Here is a 7781-nt window from a genome sequence, read left to right as displayed (position 1 = left end):
TCTCAGAATTGTCTAGTTCTAACTTTGAATTTTACTAAAATCTTAGGTTAAACTGACACCTACTGTTCCCCTCAACGAGGAATGCGTCCTCACCTACTTATCTCAGGAGAGTTACCTTTTACCAAACACCTATTTGGACTTTTGCTTAACATATGATCTTGACCTTCGGGACTTCCACTAGACGTCTGATCCTCGACCCACCTAAACTTTCGCCTGATGTAAGCGACCCCCAGGACTTCTGCCCGATATCCTCGATCTACCAAGCCTTTTTCTCAATCCTCTCGACTAGGACTTCGTGCTCAATCCTCTTGACCAGGACTTCATGCTCAATCTTCTCAACCAAGACTTCATGCCCAATCCTCTTGACCAGGACTTCATGCCCAATCTCTTGACTAGGACTCCATTGCCTAGCCTCAACTAGGTCTTACCTGTACATTTAGGTAAGCTTGTTAGATAACAATACAACTTAACTTTGAACCATTTGTCATTATTAAAACCAAGTTTGATTAGCTGGTACTTCCAGCACCAACAACCTTATTGCAAGTTGTCCTGGTTAATTTATCTACTCAATTATATTATACATTTCTTTCTCTAAGGACTCCAATGATTGAGCCTCCAAAGTGAATATGTATTGCACATGGAATGGAAATCATTTTATTCATGTACATTTAATTTCAATTCAACAATATATATTTTTTTAATTTATAATTTGCTATGTTGCTAATTATTCATTTTTTGTGTATAGATTTTTTTACGCGAGGGTCATTTATTACCTCCCATTGTTCACAAGTGTTATGGATGTCATATTCCATGCACAGTGGGATGAGATTTTGTATATACTCATCTATTTGCACTGTATAATCATATGTTAGAAAATAGTAGCATAGTTCATAGCATAGACACTGTTCATTTGGATGATCATTGAGATTGTTAACGTACTCATATTTACAAAATCTCGTCAGATAATTCAGGACTGCATAATCTAAGATTACTAAATACTTGAACCTTATTCCACTCATAACTCTTATGGATATCCAGAGAAGCCGAGTATGGGTGTTTTGCTTTAGTTACTTTCTAAAATTGTCTAAATTTTACTTACTTAAGGTATGGTAACTCTTGAATGGTTTCACTAGTGTGCATGCTACAATGAGAGCAATAGGTTCCTTTGAACATAAATAACTTTGAGAAGTTGAATGAAAAGAATGATTAAATTAATGTTGTAGCTACAATTATAATTATTTTTCATGTTGTAGCAACTACATTTTCATAGCTGTTACAACTACAATTATTTTTCATGTTGTAGCAGCTATGGTTTCATAGCCGCTACATTGTTGTAGCAGCTACGAAACCATAGCTGCTATAACTGTGTAGCTGCTACGACATGTGTAGCTATTACAATTGTGTAGTAAACTTTCAAATACCATAACTTTTGACTCAAATATCAGAATTAAATGATTTTTTTAATTGAAACTCGTTCAGATATCTATAATTAAAAAAAAAGATCATCTCATTCTGATATCTGAGTCAAAAATTATAATTTTTGGAAGTTTGTTTCACAATTGTAGTAGCTATGAACTAGAAAGTTTGCTACACAGTTGTAGTAGCTACGTAACCGTAGCTGCTACATCATGAAAAATAATTGTAAAAGAGCTTGTATTATGACTTATGTTGGTGCAGGGAGTACTAAACGATTGAACATAAGTTTTGATTATGACAAAGGGTCCAAAGTTAAGTTGTCTTGTGATCTAACAAGATTGATTGTGTTGGAACCCCAAGATTGTTTTGATGTGATCAAACGAGTTAAGTTAGGTCCTGTTGGTTTTGATCCCTGTGTCTAAGTGTGCAGTAGCTTAGGAGCACAGGAAGTCGAGAGGAAGACGTGGCTAGCAAGAAGGACGACACGGGAGAGAGCCAACAGACTCGGTGTGTCTAAGGGACGAGGTACCACGGAAGAGTACACCGGTGGATGAGAAGAATGTATGCGATGTTCGAGGGACGAGAAGCTGGAGTGAAAGTCTGCTCGAGGAGAAGGTCGAAATTGGGTTCGGGTGAGCCTTATTTCGATTGGCCGAAATCACCCAAGCGAGCGGAGCCGGAATGTAAGATCAGAACCGAGGCAAGTAGCACCGGAGCAGAGGGCTCGGATCAAAAAAGTCAATGGGGTTGACTTTGAGGGTCCGGGTGCTCGGAACCCAACTTTTATCATCATCGACGTGGACGTTGACCGTTGCGTCGGGGATAGAAATCTATTCCACTCCAGGTGTCTGGGATCCTTGCAGGTGCCCCAACCAAGGCTATAAATACAGCCTTGGTCTAGAAGCTTAACAACAACAAGCAATTTAAGTTCCAACACTTGTGCGCTTCACTTTGTTAGTTTAGCTTCATCTTTTTATGCTTTCATTGTTGTAATAGGTTTCTCTGCCTGAAGGAGATACTTAGTACGATTCATTTCCTTGGATTAACAACCTCCCCGGTTGTAACCAAGTAAAATCTGTTAGCCTCATCTTTTAGTTTATTTCTTTATTTCATTTTATGCAAGTATTCTTTTAAGTCTGAGAAGAGTTTGTTTATTTTTAATTGTGCAAGGCTATTCAACCCCCCCTTCTAGCCAGCCAACGGGTCCCAACAAGTGGTATCAAAGCCAGGACGCTTCAGGAGGACTAACTGCCGATCAAAACACAGAATCAATGGCCGGACCGAGCATATACCCATCGAAATTCGAAGGAGAATTCACTAGCTGGAAAAAGCGAAGGCAGGTATTCTTTAAAACCAACTTTGAATTTTTTTTAATAATGAAGTTCAGGTTTGTAGCACCCGAGGGTAAGGAAGAATACCAATGGACAAAGAAAGAGCAGGTCGACTACGTGGCAAATGACAAAGCAGAATTCCATCTGCTGAACGTCCTTCCGTCAAAAGAAGTCAACCGAATAGGTACCTACAACTCAGCAAAGGAGCTTTGGGAGAAGTTCCTTGAGCTACATGAAGGGACATCAGAAGCCAAGCTCACGAGATGGGACTTACTTCGCAACCAACTCACTAACCTGCGATTTGAAGAAGACGAAACGATTGCACAACTTCACTCGAGGATTAAGGAGTTCATCACCGAACTTTAGAATCTCGGAGAAAAGGTAAGCAACCGAGATTCGCTAAGGTACACTCTTAATTCCTTCCCTAGAAATACAAAATGGGCATCACTAGTAGATGTCTTCTATATCTCTAAGGACTTAGAATCTATTACCTTAGAAGAATTATTTTCAACTTTTAAAGTGCATGAATCGAGATGTGCAAGTACGAAGGAGCCAAAGCACGACATCGCCTTCAAGGAAACGAGAGACAAACATGAGTCAGAATCCTCTCTCGATGATAAAGAAACGATAATGATGGTAAGGCATTTTAAAAAAATTATTTAAATCAAGAAAAACTAACGATTCACAGGGTAGAAAGAAAAGGTAATCAGATACTATCACTACAACGAAGAAGGGCACGTTAAGGACAATTGCCCTAAGCTAAGGAACAAGGATAAGGACAAAGGAAAGAAGCCTGTCCAAACAAACAAGTACAAGACTTTAAAGGCGATGTGGGATGAAACGTCGTCCGAATCCGAAGTTGAGGTTTTCTCCGGGCTTGCATTGATGGCAAGTCATCAAGACGAATACGAAGAAAGTTCTTCTGAAATGAGCATCGATGAAGGGGGAGTGACATCGGAAGAAAGTAGCAATTCAGGGAGAGCCACGAACAATGAGATCGATAAGGTAAGTCAGGTACAATCTCTTCCTCCCGATAAAATGTTTAAATTTATAAAATTATTATCTAAAGATTGTTGTTAATTAGAAAAAAAAATTAAAAAATTAAAAGTAATTCTAGCAAAATCTTATCCATTAGAATATTTTGATAAATTAAAGCTAGAAAATGACAATTTACAAAAAGAAATAAAAAATTTGAAAAAATCATACATGCAAATATAGTACAAGTTTTAGAAGATATAATTTGAACTGGTACTTTAGATATCACAAAGGACAAATTAGGAAAATTTCAAAAAAATATGTTCCTAAGAATATTTAATTAATCCAGTTGGTTGGAATCTGTATTGGGTTCTAAAGTCTTGTTTAACTTGAACTTTAATTTGACTTAGCGCTTTCAACGAGAAAATTAGACGTTTAATTTCCTTATGTGGCTTTGTCTAGAAGTGGTTGATGATCCAATAACCAAGAAGGCCTAGTACCTTGCCACAACCTAGAAGTCAAATATTGAAATAAAATGTTTAATTGACTAACTGATAAAGTATTAAAATTAAAATTAGATAATCCTTTGAATAGTTATTCAATTTTTTGGAAAATTCTAAATTTTTCTATGCAAATCTGTTTAACATAAAAATAAAAAATTTTCATTTTTTTTAACTTAAAGTTTTTTTAACTTAAATTTTTTTTAACTTGTGCTTTCCCAAAATGTATTTTACGTGTTGCACAATTTTTAAAAAAAAAACTTTAAAAATTTTTCTTTAGAAATTTTTTTTGGGAATTTTTTTAAAAGTTTTTTTAAAATATCAGATTTACTTTACCAAAATTTCTACAAAAATTAATTCTTGAAAACTTGTTTAACTGAGAAAATTTTTTATTTTTTTTTACTTAGAAATTTTTTCTAAAATTATTGCATTTATAGAGCTATCAAAATTATTCTCAAAATCAAGAGTTTACTTAGAAATTTTTTTTTACTTGAATTTTTTTTAAAATTATTTGAAATTCAGAGTTTTAGTTACCCTTAGATTTTTTTTGGTATCCCATTTTTTATGTGATCAAAGGGGGAGAAGTGAAGAATTAAGTCTAGGGGGAGGTAGCTTAAAATTAAATTTTCTACTTTTTGTGCTTTATTACAAAATTTATTTTTTGCTTTAACTTTATTTGTTTACCCTAGCTTAACTTGGGTTGCTCACATCAAGAAGGGGGAGATTATTGGACCCCAAGGTTGTTTTGATGTGATCAAACAAGTTAAGTTAGGTATTGTTGGTTTTGATTCCTGTGTCTAAGTGTGCAGGAGCTTAGGAGCAGAGGAAGTCGAGCGGAAGACGCGGCTAGCGAGAAGGACGTCACGGGAGAGAGCTAACGGGCTCAGTGCGTCTGAGGGAAGAGGAGTCGCGGAAGAGTACACTGCTGGATGAGAAGAACGTACGCGCCATTCAAGGGACGAGAAGCGGGAGCGAAAGTCTGCTCGAGGAGAAGGCCAAAATTGGGTTCGGGTGAGTCTTATTTCAGTTGGCCAAAATCACCTAAGCGAGCGGAGCCGAAGCGTAAGATCCGAACCAAGGCGAGCAACACCGGAGCAGAGGGCCTGGATCAAAAAATGTCAACGGGGTTGACTTTGAGGGTTCGGGCGCCCGGACCCATTCCGGACGCTCGGAGTCCGAGCTCCCGGAACCGACTTTTGTCATCATCGAAGTGGACGTTGACCGTTATGTCGGGGATAGAAATCTATCCCACTCCAGGCCCCTGGAACCCTTTTAGGTGCCCCGACCAAGGCTATAAATACAGCCTTAGTCCAGAAGGTTAACAACAAGCAAGCAATTTGAGTTCCAACACTTGTGCGTTTCACTTTGTTAGTTTAGCTTCATCTTTTTGTGCTTTCACTGCTGTAAGAGGCTTCTCCGCTTGAAGGAGATACTTAGTGTGATTCATTTCCTTGGATTAACAACCTCCCCGATTGTAACCAAGTAAAATCCGTGAGCCTCGTCTATTAGTTTATTTCTTTATTTCATTTTATGCAAGTGTTCTTTTAAGTTCGAGAAGGGTTCGTTTCTTTTTAATTATGCAGAGTTATTCAACCCCCCCTTCTAGCTGGCCAATGGATCCCAATAGATTGAGCTTGCAGGAAAGTCCTACGTTGTCTTAGGCAAAAGTCTTAATAGATTCTAGGCAGGTGGAAAATCCTAAGGGGTGGTAACCCTAGGTTATGGAAAACCCTAGGGGGAGATAACCTTATGTCCTAGGGGGTGGTAACCCTAGGTTATAGAAAATCCTATGGGGAGGTAACCCTAGGTCCTAGGGGGTGGTAACCCTAGGCGAAAAGTCTTGGCGGGTCAAGCGCTTTGGGCAAAATCCTAGAGTCAGGGACTCTAGGTGAAAACCCTGGTGGTCGCGGAGCAGGTAGAAGTCTGGACGGGTCATGGAGCGGGCGTCTAACATGAAGACCTGAAGTCTCAAGCGCTGAGAAAAAGTTCAGTCGGTCTGGAGGACATGTCTGGCAACAAGTAATTTCTCCTGAGAGGAGTATGTAAGGGTGTGTTCCCCGATTAGGGAACAATATGCGTTGGTTCGACCTAGGGTTTCAGGAGGAAATCCAAAGTCAGAACCGGATAGTCTGAAGACTATCAAGTTATTTAGTTACATATTAATTGCTATTTGTCTAACTTTGTTTTGCAGGAAACTAACAAATTTTGTAGGGTCGGACTTAGCCTTGATCGATCGACCGAACGACCAAATCGATCAACTGTACCTAGTATAGGAGGATCAGATTTCCAGATATCAGACTGGGTTCGATCGAGGGATCGGTTGACCGAACCTCGGGATCGGTCGTCCAAACCGAGGATAGATAGAGACTCAGTCGAGCCGGGTTGATCGGATTGGATGAGGTGAATATCATCAGCTGATCGGTCGACCAAACGACGAGATCGATCGACCGAACGAAGGTGTTATTCGAAGAGGTTGCATCTAGACGGAAGGCCGGGAGGATTCAATAGGTTCGGTCGACCGAACTTGAGGATCGATCGACCGATCCGGGTCGAGTTAAAACTTGATCCTGAGATCAGAGGATCTAGATCAGGTTTGAAGAGGCTATAAAAAGGGGTTTCATCCAGCACTTCAGTTACACCAAAAATTAGACTACTTGCGCTTTTGTGTGTTGCTCTGAAATGCTTCAACAATGCTCAACTACTACTTCGACAATTGACGACTCTTTTACTCATCCTTATATTGTCGATATACTTTATTTAGTTTTGTACTTGTAATTGCTTAATTGTAAAGAATTTTCGAGCTATTAGTGATTGTCCATCGAAAGCGATCAACGATCATGAGTCTTAGAGTAGGAGTAGTCACAGGCTCTGAACCAAGTAAAAGAAATCGTGTTAGCGATTGCTTTTGTGTCTTTCTTTATTCCACTACCTTCTTACTTTATGTTTTTCGATAAATGAACAAATTAGCCATGAGTATTATTCACCCCCCTCTAGCACATCATCGATCCTACAACTTAGTGGTAGATTAAGCATTTAGGCACTTAGTGGTAGGCCGCCAACAAGGGGAAGCTTCATATTATTAGAATTTGAGGGATGTCCTAAGGTAATCGCCTTATGATTTTTTTCTATTTATTTGATAAGTATAGATTCACTATTTGAGTACATATTATATGTTTGATTGTTTTAAACTCATTTACTGAATATCTATAATATAATTCATAGCATAAGAGAATTTGTGATTGGATCGCAACTAGTGATTATCTCTACATGTGTAATTATGAATATATTGAAATTTCCCTAGTCATCGAATTGATGTATTCGGATACCATCAATTCTGTAAGACTAGCACAGGTTATACTCCTTGGTTCGGCCAAGCAGTTGTTTTTTTCACTGATATGTAGAGAACCATATGAAGTCTTACAGTGAGTCACTCCAATGAACTAGTTACCATAATCAGTATCCACGTTTAACTCTCGACATCCCAATGTCTCCAGCTAGTGAGAAAATAGCTGCTTAGCTAAACCAAGGAGTATAACCCGTGTTAGTCTTATAGAATTGA

This window comes from Zingiber officinale, chromosome 9B (genome assembly GCF_018446385.1).
Source record: "Zingiber officinale cultivar Zhangliang chromosome 9B, Zo_v1.1, whole genome shotgun sequence".
Taxonomy (NCBI): domain Eukaryota; kingdom Viridiplantae; phylum Streptophyta; class Magnoliopsida; order Zingiberales; family Zingiberaceae; genus Zingiber; species Zingiber officinale.
Note: the sequence above shows the minus strand (reverse complement) of the source record.